The sequence below is a fragment of the Bombina bombina genome, chromosome 5 (genome assembly GCF_027579735.1).
Source record: "Bombina bombina isolate aBomBom1 chromosome 5, aBomBom1.pri, whole genome shotgun sequence".
NCBI classification, from domain to species: domain Eukaryota; kingdom Metazoa; phylum Chordata; class Amphibia; order Anura; family Bombinatoridae; genus Bombina; species Bombina bombina.
The window spans coordinates 107,758,542-107,782,870 of record NC_069503.1 but is presented as its reverse complement, the minus strand read 5'-3'; the positions used below and the strand labels follow the sequence as shown (position 1 = coordinate 107,782,870).

Sequence of the window (24,329 nt, the reverse complement as noted above, 5' to 3'; positions counted from 1 at the left end):
ACAAACAGTTTCCTCTGAATCAGACATGTTTAAAACAGACTTAGCAATGAAACTAACAAACTTGGAAATCACTTTCAATAAGTTTTACAAGCAATATAAAAAAAACGCTGCAGCGCTTCAAAAATACAGATATAATTAAACAATTCTTAACAAGAAGTGTATTATTAGCAGAGGATTGCACCCATTAGTAAAAGGATGATTAACCCCTCGATACCCAAAACGGATAAAACAGATATCAATTAAGATTTAACGCTTTTAATCACAGTCAGCACACTGTCACAGATCTGCTGTGACTGATTACCTCCCTCACAAATGAAATTTGCAGAGCCCTGAGCTCTCTAGAGACGTCCTGGATCAAGGAGGAAGAAGCAGAAAGACTGTGCAATAATTTTAACTGCGCAACAAGGCGCTAAAACAAGGGCCCTCCCACTCCAATCACAACAGTGGGAGCCCTGATATAACGGTTTCCATGCAGAAAAATATGTTAGCCATGTGGAAAAAATCATGCCCAAAGCGATTTATCACCAAAGTACCTCACAAAAAACGAATAACATGCCAGTAAACGTTTTATTAAAAAACAACATTTTTCAATGTCATGCAAAGCTATCACTAAGCCTGCTACCAGTCGCTACCACTGCAGAGAAGGCTTAAGTATTATTTCAGTGTTAACAGTATTTTCTCAGTCAAATTCTAGTGCCTAGAATATAACTCGACTGCGCATACATTTATCAGCCTGATACCAGTTGCTACTACTGCATTTAAGGCTGTACTTACATCATACGGTAACAGCAGTATTTTCTTAGTCAATTCCATTCCCAGAAAATAAAGTACTGCACATACCTCATTTGCGGAGGACCCCGCACGCTATTCCCAGTTTCTGAAGTTACCCCACTCCTCAGAATGTCGAGAACAGCCAGTGGATCTTAGTTACGCCTGCTAAGATCATAGATAAAAAACGCAGGCAGTTTCTTCTTCCAAATACTGCCTGAGATAGAAAAACAGCACACTCCGGTGCCATTTAAAATAACAAACTTTTGATTGAAGAATAGTTAAGTAAAAACTCCAGCTCCTCTCGCGACCTCCTTCTTTGTTGAGGGTTGCAAGAGAATGACTGGATATGACATGTGAGGGGAGGAGCTATATAGCAGCTCTGCTTGGGTGATCCTCTTGCAACTTCCTGTTGGGAAGGAGAATATATCCCATAAGTGATGGATGACCCGTGGACTGAACACACTTAACAAGAGAAATAGAATTTTCTTATGTGGGCATCTCATATATAAATGTATGTTACATATGAGGCATAATGAATTATATATTATTTTACAATAGTTTCTCACTATATGTATATTTTAATCTGTCAGGATTCCTCAATGCATGGTGATGCCTGGGAGTATAATTTGGTCACGTAATCAGTATATATATTTTTATATAGAATACATAAATGTACAAGTCACACACACACACATATATATATATATATATATATATATATATATATACACACACACACACACACACGCACACAGGCATACTCATATCATACTGGTTATTTCATATACTCAATTCCATATTTAACTTATCTACACATATAGTTATTTTAAAACCATATGATTCTTATACACACATAATGCAATGCTGGTCATTTTTAAATGTCCTTCCTTACACATTTAATTTCTTTATACATTTAGATACGTGGGTCATTATCAAACTTTTATGTGCCAATTCTTATATATACCATTCTAACCTTTAACTTCTTATATTTCAAAATTGTATTTATTTTCTTAATAAACATTTTTGTACCACAGTCCATTTTAGGGAGTGTTTGAGTTGGTCATTTAAACTAGCAGGCATCTCATTAACATATGAGTGAGAGCCCATTTGTTTGTAATTCCATTCACCAGAGCACAAACAAAAACTTAGACAAAGGGACTCCACTCCCTTGAGTTGGAACAACAGTCCTCTCTGTTCCGTTGATAAAGCCCCTCCAGGTTATATCCTGTTATGGTAACTCCTGGACACATGCTTTTTGTTATCTGATATTTGTGTTTACTAACAGCAGGGGTTCTTCCTGGCAAGAGGTAGCCTTTGGACACATGTAATCCAAGGTAATTGTTAGCCAAATGCTCTTGCTTAATTAGAATGCCAGATCCAAGATGATTTTAAATACATTTCCTGTACCAAATTAATTCTTTTTATAATTTGATAAAATATTTTTTCTGCTATAGATAGCTCCCCACAGATGTTGTAACAGGTGGCATCCACCATTCTTATTTAACATTGCACAAGCAAATGCACATACAGCTCTGCCCGACTCATGTTCAACAAGTTGGGTGAAAATATGATGGCTTAATCGTCACAGACTAATAATTAGTGTGAGATATTTTGAAAGGCTAAGGAGCAGTGATCTTATGATGCTTCTTAGCTTGCTGTTGTAGTTGTTCCATTTATATAAATCAGCCAAATAAAATATTACTTTTAATAATACTCACTGTTAAATTGTTCCCAATGATCCATTTTACCTGCTGGAGTGTAATAAATTGTTTACAAGTAGCTCCTTTACTGCTATTTTGGCCTTTGAAATAACTGATTTAGCTTGTAGTTTCCCAACCTACTGAAAGTTTTGATACTGGAGTCTCAGCTATTGAATAGCTTAAGTAAGCACAACCAGTGGAAGAAATTACACTGCCAGTGGGGTGCAGGATAGTTAAGTAATACAATTATAATCTTCCATTATTCTCTCTATGTATTGAGCTTTAGTTTTCCAGACAAATATAAGATAAGGAGGCAAGTGTTTGTACACAAAGTGATAACATAATGAGATCTGATATTACCTCTAAGTTCAACCCATTGTTATAGGCTGTGGTTTAAAATCACAAAACCAGCTACTTCATATACACAAATAAACCTGAAAATGCAATTTCTCATACATTTTATATAGAGACAGAAACATTAAAAAGAAGAGAGCACAAAGGGTATTATGTGGCACACTCCACAAATAATAGACTTAATTTATCAAATGAGACATGGACAGGGAGGACTGATGTAACTAATTTAGAATATAACTTGAATTAATCAAGGATTAAAATTAAATCAAACAAACAAGTTACATATAATACACAAAGTGATATTATGGAGATACAGGAAGACCTATTGCATATATATCAGTGTTTATATTGAGAATGGGATGGTCTGTGATTATAACATAGATGTATTGGTAAGATTCAAAGAGTCAAACGGTCTATTTTACAATCAGTTCCTAGATAGGATAATATTGTTATAAAGCATCACAGGACCCTACCTACCTAACTTCCATGTCCCTATAATGAGAAATATAACCTTAATCTAACTGTAAGTCAAACTCCAAATATCCCCAGTGTATACCTCCCTTTTACCTCCCCCCTCCCCTTAGAGAGGTTTTTCCATAATTTTATATAGAGCAGCTGGTATAACAAGTCCTTGACAATACATTAACATAAAAACTTTTTTTCAGTGTACTGTCCCTTTAAATTAAGCACACAAATTAGTGGCAGTCCTGGGTGGGGAACACTCACTGGTGGAATTGTGGGTGTTCCACACATGGGAAAAAGGTAGGTTTAAGTGTAGTTATGGGAGTTCCTTGAGCTGGGCCAGGGCAGGAGGAGAAGGTAGAGTTGCAGGTATTATAAGAGCAGGTGTTGACACAAATGTTCTTAAAGATGCAGATATAAATATAATAGTTTATATTTGTTTAACCCTTTGAGTGCTAAGCACTTTCCTACCTGGGTGCTATACTGTTTTAAATTTTTACTTTTACTTTTTTTTTTTTTTAAGATCCCCAAGACTTACACTGTTGGGAAGGATAGGTGATTACCTTTCCAACTGTGGGTGTTCGGGGTCTGTAGCTGCTTAGATGCCTGAGATACAGGCTTCTAAGCAGCATGCCCCATGCTCCTATACTTAACATTATGAATTTTAAATAAAGTTGTGCGGTGACGTCACCACGTCATTGCGCGTGACGTCACCGCACATAACATGAAGCCCCAGCGATGCCAGCCACTATGGCCCGATCGCCGGGGTAGGAGCCCCCAGATCTCCCTCAAGGTGGGAGAATGCTAGTGATGTGTCTGAGCCATTGGTAGCACCATAGTGGGAAACTCGGCGACGGCTCAGGGCCATCATTAGCACTCAAGGGGTTAATGAGTGATCTATTCTATTTTCCCAGTAATTAAAGTCAGAATAATATCTATTTTACTCACCTAACACATATGAGCTCATGCTGATAACAGGCTCCAATGTCTGTGCTCAGGAAGAAGGTTCCCTTATTCACTCCAGTTACATCAATACCTGATATCTCTCAGTGCTCTCGCCGTGTCTGTAAAAAGTATATTAAATGGTTTAGACAAACAATAATAATAAATAGTTCTGATTAACTGTATGTATGGTATATTTTAAAGGCACACACAACAATTCATGTGATACAGATCAGCTCATTAGGTTATTACATAAGTGCTATTGATTCAGCATTTATCAATGTGCAGTGGACATGATACGCTACTACTTTTATGTCCACTCGCACATTAAATATGCCCCTACATGTGGCCTTTCTTGAGGAGTGGCTTTTTTCTTGCAACCCTCCCATTCAAGCCACATTTGTGGAGAATGTGTGATATTGTTGTCACATGCACAGTGCACACAATGATCACCCTTTTGTCATAAATTCCTGAAACTGCTTCAGAGTTGCTGTGGGCCTATTGGTAGCCTCTCTGACCAGTTTCCTCCTGGCTCTTTCATCCAGTTTGGAACAATGTCCTGATCCAGAGAGGGTCTATGTTGTACCAAATACCTTCCACTTCTTAATAATAGACTTCACTGTGCTTCTAGGCATCGATAAAGCCCTTGATGTTTTCCTGTATCCATCTTCTGACTTGTCCACAACATTATCCCAGAGATCTTTTGTCAGTGCCTTGCTATCCATAGCTGATTGTTTGCTTCAGTTGCACTACCAGAGACTGAGATGCTCCAGGAAAGCCCTTTCCATGCTGGGCTAATCAATATGTCCCACAGTTGAATGTCAAATGGCATTGTGTGTGCAGTTGAGAAAATGATTAGCTACACCTGATTTTACAAGTAATTTTAGGAGGGGGGTGATCCTTTTACCAACTCAGTGATGCTGTTTTTTAATTCTCTTTATTTTTGTCTGACATATTGGTGTTATAAATAATTACAACTGGATACACTGTCTGTCTTTATTTCAGGCTGCAAAGCAAAAAAATGTGATTATTTTCAAGGGGGTGATTCTTTTCAATACCCACTGTAAGCCTCTGCAGACTGCAATCAGTGCTGACTCAAACAACTCCACAGGAGTGAGCACCTTATCTATATATCACACATGAACTAGCAGTGACTTGATGTGAAAAGCTAAAAAATTCACTAATAGATAAGAGGCAAGAAATTAGTATATGTGCCTATGGAGGTTTAGATTTCAACAAACAAGACCAAAAGAACAAAGCAGATTTGATGATAAAAATAAATTTGAAAGTTGTTTAAAATTAATGGCCTATCTAAATAATGAAAGTTTAATTTTAACTTTACTGTCCTTTAAACTCTAAAAAATTGTTTTCCAATCATTATAATTATAAGTGCACACTACAGGCTTCATAAACATGACCCTGCTACATATCTGCCCCTAGTAATTTTGAGCAGGGGTGATAAGATCAAGTAAAACAATAAAAGTGTTGCTAACAAAACAGCAGTGAAAACCCTTTGTCTACTCAGTAACAAGTTCAAATTGGCTCCTACAAATAAGGCAAACAAAGCATGTATTAACCCTTTACTAGCACACAGAGCTACACAGTGTTTATTAACCCTTTACTAGCACAGAGAGCTCCACAGTGTGTATTAACCCATTGCTAGCACACACAGCTGCATAGTGTGTATTAACCCTTCACTAGCACAGAGAACAGCACAGAGTGTATTAACCCTTCCCTACCACAGTGTGTATTAAACCTTCACTAGCACAGAGAGCAGCACAGTGTGTATTAACCCTTCACTAGAACAGAGAGCAGCACAGTGTGTATTAACCCTTCACTAGCACAGAGAGCAGCACAGTGTGTATTAACCCTTCACTAGAACAGAGAACAGCAGAGTGTATTAACCCTTCCCTACCACAGTGTGTATTAAACCTTCACTAGCACAGAGAGCAGCACAGTGTGCATTAACCCTTCACTGGCACAGAGAGCAGCACAGTGTGTATTAACCTTTCCTAGCACAGAGAGCAGTAGTGTGTATTAACCCTTCAAGGGCAAATAGTGTGTATTAACCCTTCACTAGCATAACGAGCAGCACAGTGGGTATTAAAGGGACATGCCACCCACATTTTTTCTTTTATGATTTAGAAAGAGAATGCAATTTTAAACATCTTTCTAATTTACTTATATTATCTAATTTGTTTTATTCTCTTGATATTCTTTGATGAAAATCATATCTAGATATGCTCACTAGCTGCTGATTGGTTGCTGCACATCAAAGTCTTGTGTGATTGGCTCACCATGTGCATTGCTTTTTCTTCAACTAAGGATATTTAAAAAATGAAGCAAAATAAATAATGGAAGTAAATTGTAATGTTGTTTAAATTTCTATTCTCTATTTGAATCATGAAAGAAAGATTTTGGGTTTAGTGTCCCTTTAAAGCTTCACTAGCATAGAGAGTTGCACAGAGTGTATTAACCCTTCAATATCACAGAGAGCAGCACAGTGTGTATTAACCCTTTAATAGCACAAAGAGCAGAACAGTATGCGTTAACCGTTCTCTAGCAAAGGGACAGTTATCAGCCAATTACAGACTCATATTTTTTTATAACATTAACTCCTGCATATACTAAGTAGGTAATTTAAAAGGCTGTGTACAATTTGATAATGAAAATAAATTACAAACAGCAAACAGTTATTTCACATAAAAACTAAAGCTAAAGGTGAAATTTCCCATACACTTTATACTAATTTATACACTGATAAAACAAGTCATTAGAAACACATTAAAGGGACAGCAAAGTCAAAATTAAACTTTTATGATTCAAATTTAAACAACTTTCCAATTTCCTTCTATTATCAAATCTGCTTTATTCCCTTGGGGACCTTTGTAGCAAATCATATAATGCACTAGGGTGCGCTATCTGCTGATTAGTGGCACATACAAGCCTCTTGTCATTGGCTCACCTTATGAGCTCAGCTAGCTCCCAGTAGTGCATCACTGCTGCTTAAATAAAGGATACCAAAAGAATGAAGCACATTTCATAATAGAAGGAAATTGGAAAGATTATATGATCTAATTAAACAATGAAAAAACATGTTGTTGTTTTTTTGTCCCTTTAAGGGAAACCAAATGTACAGGACACTGTCCCTTTAAGTCTGTGATCATATGACACAAACAGCAGCAGCTGAAGGTGCAGAATACACTTACTAAGGTCTTTACTAACAACAAGAATCAGTCACAGATCAGTGGGATAAACGTTCTGATGATAAACAGGTGCAGCTAATAGAAATAAGAAAACATAATTTATGTAAGAACTTACCTGATAAATTCATTTCTTTCATATTAGCATATTTCATCATAAATATCTTGTGATCTGCATATTATTTTATTTCTAATGAGGTTATTTTATAATACATTTCTTTCATGTAATTAGCAAGAGTCCATGAGCTAGTGACGTATGGGATATACATTCCTACCAGGAGGGGCAAAGTTTCCCAAACCTCAAAATGCCTATAAACACACCCCTCACCACACCCACAATTCAGTTTAACGAATAGCCAAGAAGTGGGGTGATAAGAAAGGAGCGAAAGCATCAAAAATAAGGAATTGGAATAATTGTGCTTTATACAAAAAAATCATAACCACCACAAAAAAGGGTGGGCCTCATGGACTCTTGCTAATATGAAAGAAATGAATTTATCAGGTAAGTTCTTACATAAATTATGTTTTCTTTCATGTAATTAGCAAGAGTCCATGAGCTAGTGACGTATGGGATAGCAGATACCCAAGATGTGGAACTTCCACGCAAGAGTCACTAGAAAGGGAGGGATAAAATAAAGACAGCCAATTCCGCTGAAAAAATAATCCACAACCCAAATCAAAAAGTTTTAATCTTATAATGAAAAAAAATGAAATTATAAGCAGACGAATCAAACTGAAACAGCTGCCTGAAGTACTTTTCTACCAAAAACTGCTTCCGAAGAAGAAAACACATCAAAATGGTAGAATTTAGTAAAAGTATGCAAAGAAGACCAAGTTGCTGCTTTGCAAATCTGATCAACAGAAGCTTCATTCCTAAAAGCCCAGGAAGTAGAAACTGACCTAGTAGAATGAGCTGTAATCCTTTGAGGCGGGGACTTACCCGACTCCACATAAGCATGATGAATCAAAGACTTAACCAAGACGCCAAAGAAATGGCAGAAGCCTTCTGACCTTTCCTGGAACCAGAAAAGATAACAAATAGACTAGAAGTCTTTCTAAAATCTTTAGTAGCTTCAACATAATATTTCAAAGCTCTTACTACATCCAAAGAATGTAAAGATCTTTCCTGAGAATTCTTAGGATTAGGACACAATGAAGGGACAACAATTTATCTACTAATGTTGTTAGAATTCACAACCTTAGGTAAAAATTGAAATGAAGTCCGCAACACCGCCTTATCCTGATGAAAAATCAGAAAAGGAGATTCACAAGAAAGAGCAGATAACTCAGAAACTCTTCTAGCAGAAGAGATGGCCAAAAGGAACAATACTTTCCAAGAAAGCAATTTAATGTCCAGAGAATGCATAGGCTCAAACGGAGGAGCCTGTAAAGCTTTCAAAACCAAATTAAGACTCCAAGGAGGAGAGATTGACTTAATGACAGGTTTGATACGAACCAAAGCCTGTACAAAACAATGAATATCAGGAAGATTAGCAATCTTTCTGTGAAAAAGAACAGAAAGAGCAGAGATTTGTCCTTTCAAAGAACTTGCAGACAAACCCTTATCCAAACCATCCTGAAGAAATTGTAAAATTCTAGGAATTCTAAAAGAATGCCAAGAGAATTTATGAGAAGAACACCAAGAAATGTAAGTCTTCCAAACTCGATAATAAATATTTCTAGAGACAGATTTACGAGCCTGTAACATAGTATTAATCACTGAGTCAAAGAAACCTCTATGACTAAGAATCAAGCGTTCAATCTCCATACCTTCAAATTTAATGATTTGAGATCCTGATGGAAAAATGGGCCTTGAGATAGAAGGTCTGGTCTTAACGGAAGTGTCCAAGGTTGGCAACTGGCCATCCGAATGAGATCCGCAAACCTGTGAGGCCATGCTGGAGCCACCAGCAGTACAAACGAACACTCCATTAGAATTTTGGAAATCACTTTTGGAAGAAGAACTAGAGGCGGAAAGATATAGGCAGGATGATAATTCCAAGGAAGCGACAATGCATTTACTGCTTCCGCTTGAGGATCCCTGGATCTGGATAGATACCTGGGAAGTTTCATGTTTAGATGAGAGGCCATCAGATCTATTTCTGGAAGTCCCCAGATTTGAACAATCTGAAGAAATACCTCTGGGTGAAGAGACCATTCGCCCGGATGTAACGTCTGGCGACTGAGATAATCCGCTTCCCAATTGTCTACATCTGGGATATGAACCGCAGAAATTAGACAGGAGCTGGATTCCGCCCATACAAGTATCCAAGATACTTCTTTCATAGCCTGAGTACTGTGAGTTCCCCCTTGATGATTGACATATGCCATGGTTGTGACATTATCTGTCTTAAAACAAATAAATGATTCTCTCTTCAGAAGAGGCCAGAATTGAAGAGCTCTGAAAATCGCACGCAGTTCCAAAATGTTGATTGGTAATCTCGCCTCCTGAGATTCCCAAACCCCCTGTGCTGTCAGAGATCCCCATACAGCTCCCAAACCTGAAAGACTTGCATCTGTTGAGACCACAGTCCAGGTTGGACGAACAAAAGAAGCCCCTTGAATTAAACGATGGTGATTCAACCACCAAGTTAGAGAAAGGGATCGCGTCCGATGCAGCAGTCATGAGACCTAGAATCTCCATGCATAATGCTACTGAAGGGAACAATTGAGATTGAAGGTTTCGACAAGCTGAAACCAATTTCAGACGTCTCTTTTCTGTTAGAGATAAAGTCATGGACACTGAAACTATTTGGAAACCCAAAAATGTTACCCTTGTCTGAGGAATCAAGGAACTCTTTGGTAAATTGATCCTCCAACCATGTTTTTGAAGAAACAACACAAGTTGATTCGTATGAGATTCTGCAGAATGTAAAGACTGAGCAAGTACCAAGATATCGTCCAAATAAGGAAATACCGCAATACCCTGTTCTCTGATTACAGAGAGAAGGGCACCGAGGACCTTCAAAAAGATCCTTGGAGCTGTTGCTATGCCAAACGGAAGAGCAACAAACTGGTAATGCTTGTCTAGAAAAGAGAATCTCAGGAACTGATAATGATCTGGATGAATCGGAATATGAAGATATGCATCCTGTAAGTGTATTGTAGACATATAATGCCCTTGCTGAACAAAAGGCAGAATAGTCCTTATAGTCACCATTTTGAATGTTGGTATCCTTACATAACGATTCAATATTTTTAGATCCAGAACTGGTCTGAAGGAATTCTCCTTCTTTGGTACAATGAATAGATTTGAGTAAAACCCCAGACCCCATTCAAGAACTGGAACTGGCATAATTACCCCAGCCAACTCTAGGTCTGAAACACATTTCAGAAATGCCTGAGCCTTCACTGGATTTACTGGAACGCGTGAGAGAAAAAAACTCTTTACAGGCGGCCTTACCTTGAAACCTATTCTGTACCCTTGTGAAACAATGTTCTGAATCCAAAGATTGTGAATCAAATTGATCCAAACATCTTTGAAAAATCGTAACCTGCTCCCTACCAGCTGTGCTGGAATGAGGGCCACACCTTCATGCGGATTTGGGAGCTGGTTTTGACTTTCTAAAAGGCTTGGATTTATTCCAGACTGGAGAAGGTTTCCAAACGGAAACCGTTCCTTTAGAGGAAGGGTTAGGCTTCTGCTCCTTATTCTGACGAAAGGAACGAAAACGATTAGCAGCCCTATATTTACCTTTAGATCTTTTGCCCTGAGGCAAAAAGGCTCCCTTCCCTCCAGTAACAGTTGAAATTATTGAATCCAACTGAGAACCAAACAATTTATTACCTTGGAAAGAGAGAGAGAGCAAGGTTGACTTAGAAGTCATATCTGCATTCCAAGTTTTAAGCCATAAAGCTCTTCTAGCTAAAATAGCTAAAGACATATACCTGACATCAATTCTAATGATATCAAAAACGGCATCACAAACAAAGTTATTAGCATGTTGAAGAAGTTTAACAATGCTATAAGCATTATGGTCTGATACTTGTTGCGCTAAAGCCTCCAACCAGAAAGTTGAAGCTGCAGCAACATCAGCCAAAGAAATAGCAGGTCTAAGAAGATTACCTGAACATAAATAAGCTCTCCTTAGAAAGGATTCAAGCTTCCTATCTAAAGGATCCTTAAAGGAAGTACTATCAGCCGTAGGAATAGTAGTACGATTAGCAAGAGTAGAGATAGCCGCATCAACTTTGGGGATTTTGTCCCAAAACTCTAATCTATCAGATGGCACAGGGTACAATTTCTTAAACCTTGGAGAAGGAGTAAATTAAGTACCCAGACTATTCCATTCCCTAGAAATCACTTCTGAAATAGCATCAGGAACTGGAAAAACTTCTGCAATAACCACATGAGGTTTATAAACAGAATTTAAACGTTTAGCAGTTTTAGTATCAAGAGGACTAGACTCCTCCATATCTAATGCAATCAATACTTCTTTAAGTAAAGAACGAATAAACTCCATTTTAAACAAATATGAAGATTTATCAGTATCAATATCTGGGGCAGAATCTTCTGAACCAGATAAATCCTCATCAGAAACAAATGATGGCGGTCACTTAAAAATTAATCCGAAATGTGAGAAGTTTTAAAAGACCTTTTACGTTTACTGGAAGGAGGAATAACAGACAGAGCCTTCCTAATAGAATTAGAAACAAATTCTTTTACATTAACAGGAACATCCTGAACATTAGATGTTGAAGGAACAACAACAGGTAAAGGATTATTACTAATGGAGACACAATCTGCATTGGAAAGTTTATCATGGCAACAAACACAAACTACAGCTGGAAGAACAGTTACCACAAGTTTACAACAAATGCACTTAACTTTAGTAGAACCAGCATCAGGCAGCGTCTTTCCAGTAGTAGATTCTGATCCAGGGTCAGGATGAGACATCTTGCAATATGTAATAGAAAAAACAACATATAAAGCAAAATTATCAAATTCCTTAAATGACAGTTTCAGGAATGGGAAAAAATGCAAAATAACAAGCTTCTAGTAACCAGAAGCAATGAAAAAGTGAGACTTAAATAATGTGAGAAAAAAAGTGGAACAAAAAAGACGCCCACATTTTTTGGCGCCAAGTATGACACCCACATTATTGGCGCAAAGTACAACGCCCATATTTTTGGCGCCAAGTATGACGTCACATTCTCTGACACCGAAACCGACGCCCACATTTTTTGGCGCAAAAAAACATCTGAATACACATGCGTCAAAAAAATGACGTAACTGAATACAACTTCCGGCGTCAACTACGGCGCCGGAAATGACAAAATTTTGCGCCAAAAAAGATTGCGCCAAGAATGACGCAATAAAAGGAAGCATTTTTTGCCCCCGCGAGCCTAACAGCCCGCAGGGAAAAATAGTCAATTGAAAATTTTCAAGGTAAGAAAAAAATATTAATTTATATGTATTATCCCAAATAATGAAACTGACAATCTGAATTTAAGGAATACTGATTATCCTGAATCATGGCAAATATAAGTTTAAATACATATATTCAGAACTTTACATATAAAGTGCCCAACCATAGCTTAGAGTGTCACAAAAAATAAGACTTACTTACCCTAGGACACTCATCTACATATAGTAGATAGCCAAACCAGTACTGAAACGAGAATCAGTAGAGGTAATGGTATATAAGAGTATATTGTCGATCTGAAAAGGGAGGTAGGAGAAGAAATCTCTACGACCGATAACAGAGAACCTATGAAATAGATCCCCTAGAGGAAGACCATTGTATTCAAATAGGCAATACTCTCTTCACATCCCTCTGACATTCACTGCACTCTGAGAGGAAAACCGGGCTTCAATCTGCAAAGCGCATATCAACGTAGAATCTAGCACAAACCTACTTCACCACCTCCATGGGAGGCAAAGTTTGTAAAACTGAATTGTGGGTGTGGTGAGGGGTGTATTTATAGGCATTTTAAGGTATGGGAAACTTTGCCCCTCCTGGTAGGAATATATATCCCATACGTCACTAGCTCATGGACTCTTGCTAATTACATGAAAGAAATGTATTATAAAATAACCTCATTAGAAATAAAATAATATGCAGATCACAAGATATTTATGATTAGATCAGTAAATGTGATGAGACTGATACAACAGGGCCATAAGCTGAGTGATATTTATTACTGACTCAAATAGTGGCTTAAAAATAATTTTAACCCCTTAATGGCAACAGCGTATCCTGTATGTCGCTGGTTGTTAAGAGATTGCATGCCTGTTTAAGAGTGTGTCTTGCCACAAGCAGCAAGACCTCACTTTTAGAGCCTCCCTCCCACCTGCACTCTTGCTAAAATAGCAGGTTTTTTTTTGTTTGTTTTTTAAGGAAACACAAAGTTTTATATGAACGAAATAAGCTGGACTACACCAGAACTACACTATAATGAAAAAACAAAACAAAAAAAAAAGACAGACAGAGCAGCAGAAATTGATTTAAAGTTACTCTAAGCTACTACATTGGATGATCTTGGACTCTTGCCAATATGAAAGGTGAATTTATCAGGTTAGTTCCTTACATAAATTATGTTTTCTATCATGTAATTGGCAAGAGTCCATGAGCTAGTGACGTATGGGATAGAAATACCCAAAATGTGGAACTCCACGGTAGAGTCACTAGAGAGGGAGGGATGAAATAATAACAGCTATTTTCCGACGAAAAAAATTAATCCACAACCCAAACTATAAGTTAATTTTCAAAATGAAAAGAAAAAACTTAAACATAAGCAGAGGAATCAAACTGAAACAGCTGCCTGAAAAACTTTTCTACCAAAAACTGCTTTCGAAGAAGCAAATACATCAAAACGGTAGAATTTAGTAAATGTATGCAAAGAAGACCAAGTTGCTGCTTTGTAAATCTGATCAACTGAAACTTCATTCTTAAAAGCCCACGAAGTGGAGACTGATCTAGTAGAATGAGCTGTAATTCTCTAAAGCGGGGCCTTTCCTAGGACCAGAAAAGATAAAGACTAGAAGTCTTCCTGAAATCTTTAGTAGCTTCAACATAGTACTTCAAAGCTGTTACCACATCCAAAGAATGTAAGGATCTCTCCAAAGAATTCTTAGGATTAGGACATAAAGGAGGGACAAGAATTTCTCTATTAATATTGTTAGAATTTACAACCTTAGGTAGAAATTTAAATGAAGTCCGCAAAACTGCCTTCTTCTGATGGAAAATCAGAAAAGGAGATTCAGAAGAAAGAGCAGATCATTTGGAAACTCTTCTAGCAAAAGAGATGGCCAAAAGGAACAACACTTTCCAAGAAAGTAGTTTAATGTCCAAAGAATTCATAGGCTCAAATGGAGGAGCCAGTAAAGCCTTCAAAACCAAATTAAGACTCCAAGGAGAAGAGATTGATTAATGACAGGCTTGATATGGACCAAAGCCTGTACAAAACAGTGAATATCAGGAAGCTTAGCAATCTTTCTGTGAAATAAAACAGAAAGAGCAGAGATTTGTCCCTTCAAAGAACTTGCAGACAAACCCTTATCCAAACCATCCTGAAGAAACTGTAAAATTCTAGGAAATCTAAAAGAATGCCAGGAGAATTTATGAGAAGAACACCATGAAATATAAGTCTTCCAAACTTGATAATAAATCTTCCTAGAAACAGATTTACAAGTCTGTAACATAGTATTAAAGGGACAGTCCAGTCCAAAAAAAAACCTTTCATGATTTAAATAGGGCATGCAATTTTAAACAACTTCCCAATTTACTTTTATCACAAATTTTGCTTTGTTCTCTTGTTATTCTTAGTTGAAAGCTAAACCTAGGAGGTTCATATGCTAATTTCTTAGACCTTGAAGACTGCCTCTAATCTGAATACATTTTGACCACTAGAGGGCATTAGTTCACATGTTTCATATAGATAACATTGAGCTCATGCACGTAAAGTGACCTAGGAGTGAGCACTGATTGGCTAAACTGCATGTCTGTCAAACGAACTGAAATAAGGGGGCAGTCAGCAGAGGCTTAGATACAAGATAATTACAGAGGTAAAACATGTATTATTGTAACTGTGTTGGATATGCAAAACTGTGGAATGGGTAATAAAGGGATTATGTTTCTTTTTAAACAACAAAAATTCTGGTATTGACTGTCCCTTTAATCACTGAGTCAGAGAAACCTCTATGACTAAGCACTAGGCGTTCAATTTCCATACCTTCAAATAATTAATGATTTGAGATCCTGAGGGAAAAACGGTCCTTGAGACAGAAGGTCTGGCCTTAATGGAAGTAACCAAGGTTGGCAACTGGGCATCCAAACAAGATCTGCATACCAAAACCTGTGAGGCCATGCTGGAGCTACCAGCAACACAAACTATTGTTCCATGATGATCTTGGAAATCACTCTTGGAAGAAGAGCCAGAGGCGGGAAGATATAAGCAGGTAGGTAACACCAAGGAACTGCTAACGCATCCATCGCTTCTGCCTGAGGATCCCTGGACCTGGACAGGTACCTGGGTAGTTTCTTGTTTAGACGAGAAGCCATCAGATATATTTCTGGAAGACCTCACATCTGAACAATCTGAGAAAACACATCTGGATGGAGCGACCACTCCCCCGGATGTAAAGTCTGACGGCTGAGATAATCCGCTTCCCAATTGTCTACACCTGGGACATGAACCGCAGAAATTAGACAAGAGCTGGATTCCGCCCAAGCAAGTATCCAAGATACTTCTTTCATAGCTTGGAGACTGAGAGTCCCACCTTGATGATTGACATATATCACTGTTGTGATATTGTCTGTCTGAAAACAAATGAACAGTTCTCTCTTCAACCGAGGCCAAACCTGAAGAGTCCTGAAAATAGCACAGAGTTCTAAAATATTGATTGGTAACCTTGCCTCTTGAGGTTTCCAAACCCCTAATGCTGTCAGGGATCCCCAGACTGCTCCCCAACCTGAAAGACTTGCATCTGTTGTAATCACAGTCCAGGTTGGACGAACAAAAGTTGCCCCTTGAACTATATGATGGTGATCTAACCACCAAGTCAGAGAGAGTCGAACAGTGGGATTTAAGGATATTAACTGTGATATCTTTGTATAATTCCTGCACCATTGGTTCGGCATACAAAGCTGGAGAGGTCTCATATGAAAACGAGCAAAGGGGATCGCGTCTGATGCTGCAGTCATGAGACCTAAAACTTCCATGTACATAGCTACCTAAAAAGGTGACCCTTGTCTGAGGAATCAAGAAACTTTTTGGTAAATTGATCCTCCAACCATGTCTTTGAAGAAACACCACTAGTTGTTTTGTGTGAGATTCTGCAGAATGTAAAGACTGAGCTAGTACCAAGATATTGTCCAAATAAGGAAACACCGCAATACCCCGTTCTCCGATTACAGAGAGAAGGGCACGAGAACCTTTGAAAAGATTCTTGGAGCTGTCGCTATGCCAAATGAAAGAGCAACAAATTGGTAATGATTGTCTAGAAAAGAGAATCTCAGAAACTGATAATGATCTGTATGAATCGGAATATGAAGATATGCATCCTGCAAGTCTATTGTAGACATATAATACCCTTGCTAAACAAAAGGCAGAATAGTCCTTATAGTCACCATTTTGAAAGTTAGTAATTTTACATAATAATGATTCAAAATTTTCAGATCCAGAACTGGCCTGAATGAATTTTCCTTCTTTGGGACAATTAATAGATTTGACGAACACCCCAGACGCTGTTCCTGAAACGGAACTGGTATGATTACCCCTGAAAGTTCCAGGTCTGAAACACACTTCAGACAAGCCTTAGCCTTTACTGGATTTGCTAGGATGCGTGAGAGAAAAAAATCTTCTCACAGGAGGTCTTACTCTGAATCCTATTCAGTACCCTTGAGAGACAATACTCTGAATCCATTGATTCTGGACAGAATCTGCCCAAATGTTTTGGAAAAATCTTAATCTGCCCCCTACCAGCTGAACTGGAATGAGGGCTGCAGCTTTATGCAGACTTGGGGGCTGGCTTTGGTTTCTTAAATGGTCTTAAATGGTCTGGACTTATTCCAACTTGAAGAAGGTTTAAAATTGGAACCAGATTCTTTGGAGGAAGGATTAGATTTCTGTTCCTTATTTTGTCAAAAAGAACGGAAATGTTTATAAGCTTTAGGTCTACCCTATCCTGAGGCAAAAAAACTCCCTTCCCCCCAGTGACAGTTGAAATAATTGAATCCAACTGAGAACCAAACAACTTATTACCTTGGAAAGAAATATAGTAATCTAGACCAGTGATTTTTAACCTTTTTTTTTGCCGTGGCACACTTTTTTTATATTAAAAAATCCTGTGGCACACCACCATCCCAAAATTTTAAAAAAAATCACACATTGTAGCCTAATACAGCATATATATACACATACACACAAACACACACATACTGTATGTATTGTGCTGTGATGCCATGCCTCCTACAAACTACCCCTGCACTGGGAGTAAAAAACAAGCAAAGTTTAAAAAATATATCACACTGTTGTCAGTCTGCCGTGGCACACCTGAGGATCTCTCACGGCACACTGGTTGAAAAACACGGATCTAGACTTAGATACCATGTCAGCATTCCAATATTTGAGCCACAAAGCTCTTCTAGCTAAAATAGCTAAAGACATAGAATTAACATTAATTTTTACGATATCAAAAATAGCATCACAGATAAAATGATTAGCATGCGTTTCCTGTTGCACTAAACTTTCCAACCAAAAAGTTGATGCAGCTGCAACATCAGCCATAGAAATGGCAGGCCTGAGAAGATAGCCAGAATATAAATAAGCTTTCCTTAGATAAGATTCAAGTTTCCTATCTAAAGGGTCTTTAAAAGAAGTACTATCTTCCATAGGAAAAGTAGTACGTTTAGCAAGAGTAGAAAACATAATTTATGCTTACCTGATAAATGTATTTCTCTTGTAGTGTATCCAATCCACGTATCATCCATTACTTGTGGGATATTCTCCTTCAAAACAGGAAGTTGCAAGAGGATCACCCACAGCAGAGCTGCTATATAGCTCCTCCCCTCACTGCCATATCCAGTCATTCGACCGAAACAAGACGAGAAAGGAGAAACCATAGGGTGCAGTGGTGACTGTAGTTTAATTAAAATTTAGACCTGCCTTAAAAGGACAGGGCAGGCCTTGGACTGGATACACTACAAGAGAAATAAATTTATCAGGTAAGCATAAATTATGTTTTCTCTTGTTAAGTGTATCCAGTCCACGGATCATCCATTACTTGTGGGATACCAATACCAAAGCTAAAGTACACGGATGATGGGAGGGACAAGGCAGGAACTTAAACGGAAGGAACCACTGCCTGTAGAACCTCTCTCCCAAAAACAGCCTCCGAAGAAGCAAAACTGTCAAATTTGTAAAATTTTGAAAAGGTGTGAATCGAAGACCAAGTCGCAGCCTTGCAAATCTGTTCAACAGAGGCCTCATTTTTAAAGGCCCAGGTGGAAGCCACAGCTCTAGTAGAATGAGCTGTAATCCTTTCAGGGGGCTGCTGTCCAGCAGTCTCATAGGCTAAGCGTATTATGCTCCGAAGCCAAAAGGAGAGAGAGGTTGCCGAAGCTTTTTGACCTCTCCTCTATCCAGAGTAAACGACAAACAGGGAAGATGTTTGACGAAAATCTTTAGTAGCCTGTAAGTAAAACTTCAAGGCACGGACTACGTCCAGATTATGCAAAAGACGTTCCTTCTTTGAAGAAGGAATAGGACACAATGATGGAACAATCTCTTGATTGATATTCCTGTTAGAAACCACCTTAGGTAAAAACCCAGGTTTGGTACGCAGAACTACCTTGTCTGAATGAAAAATCAGATAAGGAGAATCACAATGTAAGGCAGATAACTCAGAGACTCTTCGAGCCGAGGAAATAGCCATCAAAAACAGAACTTTCCAAGATAAAAGTTTAATATCAATGAATGAAGGGGTTCAAACAGAACTCCCTGAAGAACTTTAAGAACCAAGTTTAAGCTCCACGGGGGAGCAACAGTTTTAAACACAGGCTTAATCATAACCAAAGCCTGACAAAATGCCTGGACGTCTGGAACTTCTGCCAGACGCTTGTGCAAAAGAATAGACAGAGCAGAGATCTGTCCTTTTAACGAACTAGCTGATAAGCCTTTGTCCAAACCCTCTTGGAGAAAGGACAATATCCTAGGAATCCTAACCTTACTCCATGAGTAACTCTTGGATTCACACCAATAAAGATATTTACGCCATATCTTATGGTAGATTTTCCTGGTGACAGGCTTCCGAGCCTGTATTAAGGTATCAATGACTGACTCGGAGAAGCCACGCCTTGATAGAATCAAGCGTTCAATCTCCATGCAGTCAGTTTCAGAGAAATTTGATTTGGATGATTGAAAGGACCTTGTATTAGAAGGTCCTGCCTCAGAGGCAGAGTCCATGGTGGAAGAGATGACATGTCCACTAGGTCTGCATACCAGGTCCTGCGTGGCCACGCAGGCGCTATCAGAATCACCGATGCTCTCTCCTGTTTGATTTTGGCAATCAGTCGAGGGAGCAGAGGAAACGGTGGAAACACATAGGCCAGGTTGAAGAACCAAGGCGCTGCTAGAGCATCAATCAGCGTTGCTCCTGGGTCCCTGGACCTGGATCCGTAACAAGGAAGCTTGGCGTTCTGGCGAGACGCCATGAGATCCAGTTCTGGTTTGCCCCAACGATGGACCAGTTGAGCAAACACCTCCGGATGGAGTTCCCACTCCCCCGGATGAAAAGTCTGACGACTTAGAAAGTCCGCCTCCCAGTTCTCTACGCCTGGGATGTGGATCGCTGACAGGTGGCAAGAGTGAGTCTCTGCCCAGCGAATTATCTTTGAGACTTCTAACATCGCTAGGGAACTCCTGGTTCCCCCTTGATGGTTGATGTAAGCCACAGTCGTGATGTTGTCCGACTGAAATCTGATGAACCTCAGTGTTGCTAACTGAGGCCAAGCCAGAAGAGCATTGAATATTGCTCTTAACTCCAGAATATTTATTGGGAGGAGTTTCTTCTCCTGAGTCCACGATCCCTGAGCCTTCAGGGAGTTCCAGACTGCAACCCAACCTAGAAGGCTGGCATCTGTTGTTACAATCGTCCAATCTGGCCTGCGAAAGGACATACCCTTGGACAGATGGACCCGAGATAGCCACCAGAGAAGAGAATCTCTGGTCTCTTGATCCAGATTTAGTAGAGGGGACAAATCTGAGTAATCCCCATTCCACTGACTTAGCATGCATAATTGCAGCGGTCTAAGATGCAGGCATGCAAATGGCACTATGTCCATTGCCGCTACCATTAAGCCGATTACTTCCATGCACTGAGCCACTGACGGGCGTGGAATGGAATGAAGGACACGGCAAGCATTTAGAAGTTTTGATAACCTGGCCTCCGTCAGGTAAATTTTCATCTCTACAGAATCTATAAGAGTCCCTAGGAAGGAGACTCTTGTGAGTGGGGATAGATAACTCTTTTCCTCGTTCACTTTCCACCCATGCAACCTCAGAAATGCCAGAACTATCTCTGTATGAGACTTGGCAATTTGAAAGCTTGACGCCTGTATCAGGATGTCGTCTAGATAAGGAGCCACTGCTATGCCTCGCGGTCTAAGAACCGCCAGAAGTGAACCAAGAACCTTTGTAAAAATTCTCGGGGCTGTAGCCAACCCGAAGGGAAGAGCTACAAATTGGTAATGCCTGTCTAGAAAGGAAAACCTTAGGAACCGATGATGATCTTTGTGAATCGGTATGTGAAGGTAGGCATCCTTTAAGTCCACTGTGGTCATGTACTGACCCTCTTGGATCATGGGTAGGATGGTCCGAATAGTTTCCATTTTGAATGATGAGGAATTTGTTTAAGATCTTTAGATCCAAAATTGGTCTGAAGGTTCCCTCTTTCTTGGGAACCACAAACAGATTTGAATAAAAACCCTGTCCTTGTTCCATCTGCGGAACTGGATGGATCACTCCCATTACTAGGAGGTCTTGCACACAGCTTAGGAATGTCTCTTTCTTTATCTGGTTTGCTGATAACCTTGAAAGATGAAATCTCCCTTGTGGAGGAGAAGATTTGAAGTCCAGAAGATATCCCTGAGATTTGATCTCCAACGCCCAGGGATCCTGAACATCTCTTGCCCACGCCTGGGCGAAGAGAGAAAGTCTGCCCCTACTAGATCCGTTTCCGAATAGGGGGCCGTTCCTTCATGCTGTCTTGGGGGCAGCAGCAGGCTTTCTGGCCTGCTTGCCCTTGTTCCAGGACTGGTTAGGTTTCTAGGCCTGTCTGGAATGAGCAACAGTTCCCTCTTGTTTTGAAGCGGAGGAAGTTGATGCTGCTCCTGCCTTGAAATTTCGAAAGGCACGAAAATTAGACTGTTTGGCCTTTGATTTGGCCCGGTCCTGAGGAAGGGTATGACCCTTACCTCCAGTAATGTCAGCAATAATTTCCTTCAAGCCAGGCCCGAATAAGGTCTGCCCCTTGAAAGGAATGTTGAGTAATTTAGACTTTGAAGTCACGTCAGCTAACCAGGATTTAAGCCATAGCGCCCTACGCGCCTGGATGGCGAATCCGGAATTCTTAGCCGTTAGTTTAGTCAAATGAACAATGGCATCAGAAACAAATGAGTTAGCTAGCTTAAGTGTTCTAAGCTTGTCAATAATTAAAGTCAATGGGGCTGTATGGATGGCCTCTTCCAGGGCCTCAAACCAGAATGCCGCCGCAGCAGTGACAGGCGCAATGCATGCAAGGGGCTGTAAAATAAAACCTTGTTGAATAAACATTTTCTTAAGGTAACCCTCCAATTTTTTATCCATTGGATCTGAAAAAGCACAACTGTCCTCAACCGGGATAGTGGTACGCTTTGCTAAAGTAGAAACTGCTCCCTCCACCTTAGGGACCGTCTGCCATAAGTCCCGTGTAGTGGTGTCTATTGGAAAAATTTTTCTAAATATAGGAGGTGGGGAAAAGGGCACACCTGGTCTATCCCACTCCTTGCTAATAATTTCTGTAAGCCTTTTAGGCATAGGAAAAACATCAGTACACACCGGCACCGCATAGTATTTATCCAGCCTACACAATTTCTCTGGTACTGCAACTGTGTTACAGTCATTCAGAGCAGCTAATACCTCCCCAAGCAATACACGGAGGTTCTCAAGCTTAAATTTAAAATTAGAAATCTCTGAATCAGGTTTCCCCGAATCAGAGATGTCACCCACAGACTGAAGCTCTCCGTCCTCATGTTCTGCATATTGTGACGCAGTATCAGACATGGCTCTTACAGCATTTGCGCGCTCTGTATCTCTTCTAACCCCATTACTATCGCGCTTGCCTCTCAATTCAGGCAATCTGGATAATACCTCTGACAGGGTATTATTCATGATTGCAGCCATGTCCTGCAAAGTAATCGCTATGGGCGTTGATGTAATTGGCGCCATACTAGCGTGCGTCCCCTGAGCGGGAGGCAAAAGGTCTGACACGTGGGGGGAGTTAGTCGGCATAACTTCCCCCTCGACAGAACCCTCTGGTGACAATTCTTTTATAGATAAAGACTGATCTTTACTGTTTAAGGTGAAATCAATACATTTAGTACACATTCTCCTATGGGGCTCCACCATGGCTTTCAAACATAATGAACAAGTAGTTTCCTCTGTGTCAGACATGTTTAAACAGACTAGCAATGAGACTAGCAAGCTTGGAAAACATTTTAAACAAGTTTACAAGCAATATAAAAAAACGTTACTGCGCCTTTAAGAAACACAAATTTTGTCAAAATTTGAAATAACAGTGAAAAAAGGCAGTTACACTAACGAAATTTTTACAGTGTATGTAACAAGTTAGCAGAGCATTGCACCCACTTGCAAATGGATGATTAACCCCTTAAGACCAAAAACTGAATAATAAATGACAAAAACATTTTTTAAACAGTCACAACAACTGCCACAGCTCTACTGTGGCTTTTTACCTCCCTCAAATACAACTTTGAAGCCTTTTGAGCCCTCCAGAGATGTCCTGGATCATGCAGGAAGAAGCTGGATGTCTGTGTCTGTAATTTTTCCTGCGCAAAAAAGCGCTAAAATAGGCCCCTCCCACTCATATTACAACAGTGGAGAGCCTCAGGAAACTGTTTCTAGGCAAAATTCAAGCCAGCCATGTGGAAAAAAACTAGGCCCCAATAAGTTTTATCACCAAACACATATAAAAATGATTAAACATGCCAGCAAACGTTTTATATTACATTTTTATAAGAGTATGTATCTCTATTAATAAGCCTGATACCAGTCGCTATCACTGCATTTAAGGCTTTACTTACATTAATCCGGTATCAGCAGCATTTTCTAGCAAATTCCATCCCTAGAAAAATATAACTGCACATACCTTATTGCAGGAAAACCTGCACGCTATTCCCCCTCTGAAGTTACCTCACTCCTCAGAATATGTGAGAACAGCCATGGATCTTAGTTACTTCTGCTAAGATCATAGAAAACGCAGGCAGATTCTTCTTCTAAATACTGCCTGAGATAAACAGTACACTCTGGTACCATTTAAAAATAACAAACTTTTGATTGTAGAAATAAACTAAGTATAAAACACCACTCTCCTCTCACGACCTCCATCTTTGTTGAGAGTTGCAAGAGAATGACTGGGTATGGCAGTTAGGGGAGGAGCTATATAGCAGCTCTGCTGTGGGTGATCCTCTTGCAACTTCCTGTTGGGAAGGAGAATATCCCACAAGTAATGGATGATCCGTGGACTGGATACACTCAACAAGAGAAATATAAAATGAATGGATACTATATTTCCTAATACTTTGTGCAAGGAATGTTTTTTTTTTCTCTTCCTGGAGGGTAAAAAGAGTCCTAATTTTTCTTTGTTTCTTATAAATGTACTGTCCAAGAACAATAT

At 39.3% G+C, this 24,329-nt stretch overlaps 2 protein-coding genes across 2 annotated transcripts in view; both read right to left on the bottom strand.

Annotated features, from left to right (window-relative positions):
- The window catches only part of LOC128661367 (uncharacterized), a 145,430-nt gene that overhangs the window by 9,792 nt on the left and 111,309 nt on the right, over window positions 1-24,329 (bottom strand). The window lies entirely within an intron of this gene.
- Window positions 1-24,329, bottom strand: part of LOC128660020 (oocyte zinc finger protein XlCOF6-like) — a 286,538-nt gene that overhangs the window by 250,422 nt on the left and 11,787 nt on the right. Inside the window, exon 2 of the mRNA XM_053713621.1 lies at window positions 4,236-4,351. The gene's annotated coding sequence lies outside the window, so the exon portion shown is untranslated. The remainder of the gene's footprint in view (window positions 1-4,235; window positions 4,352-24,329) is intronic.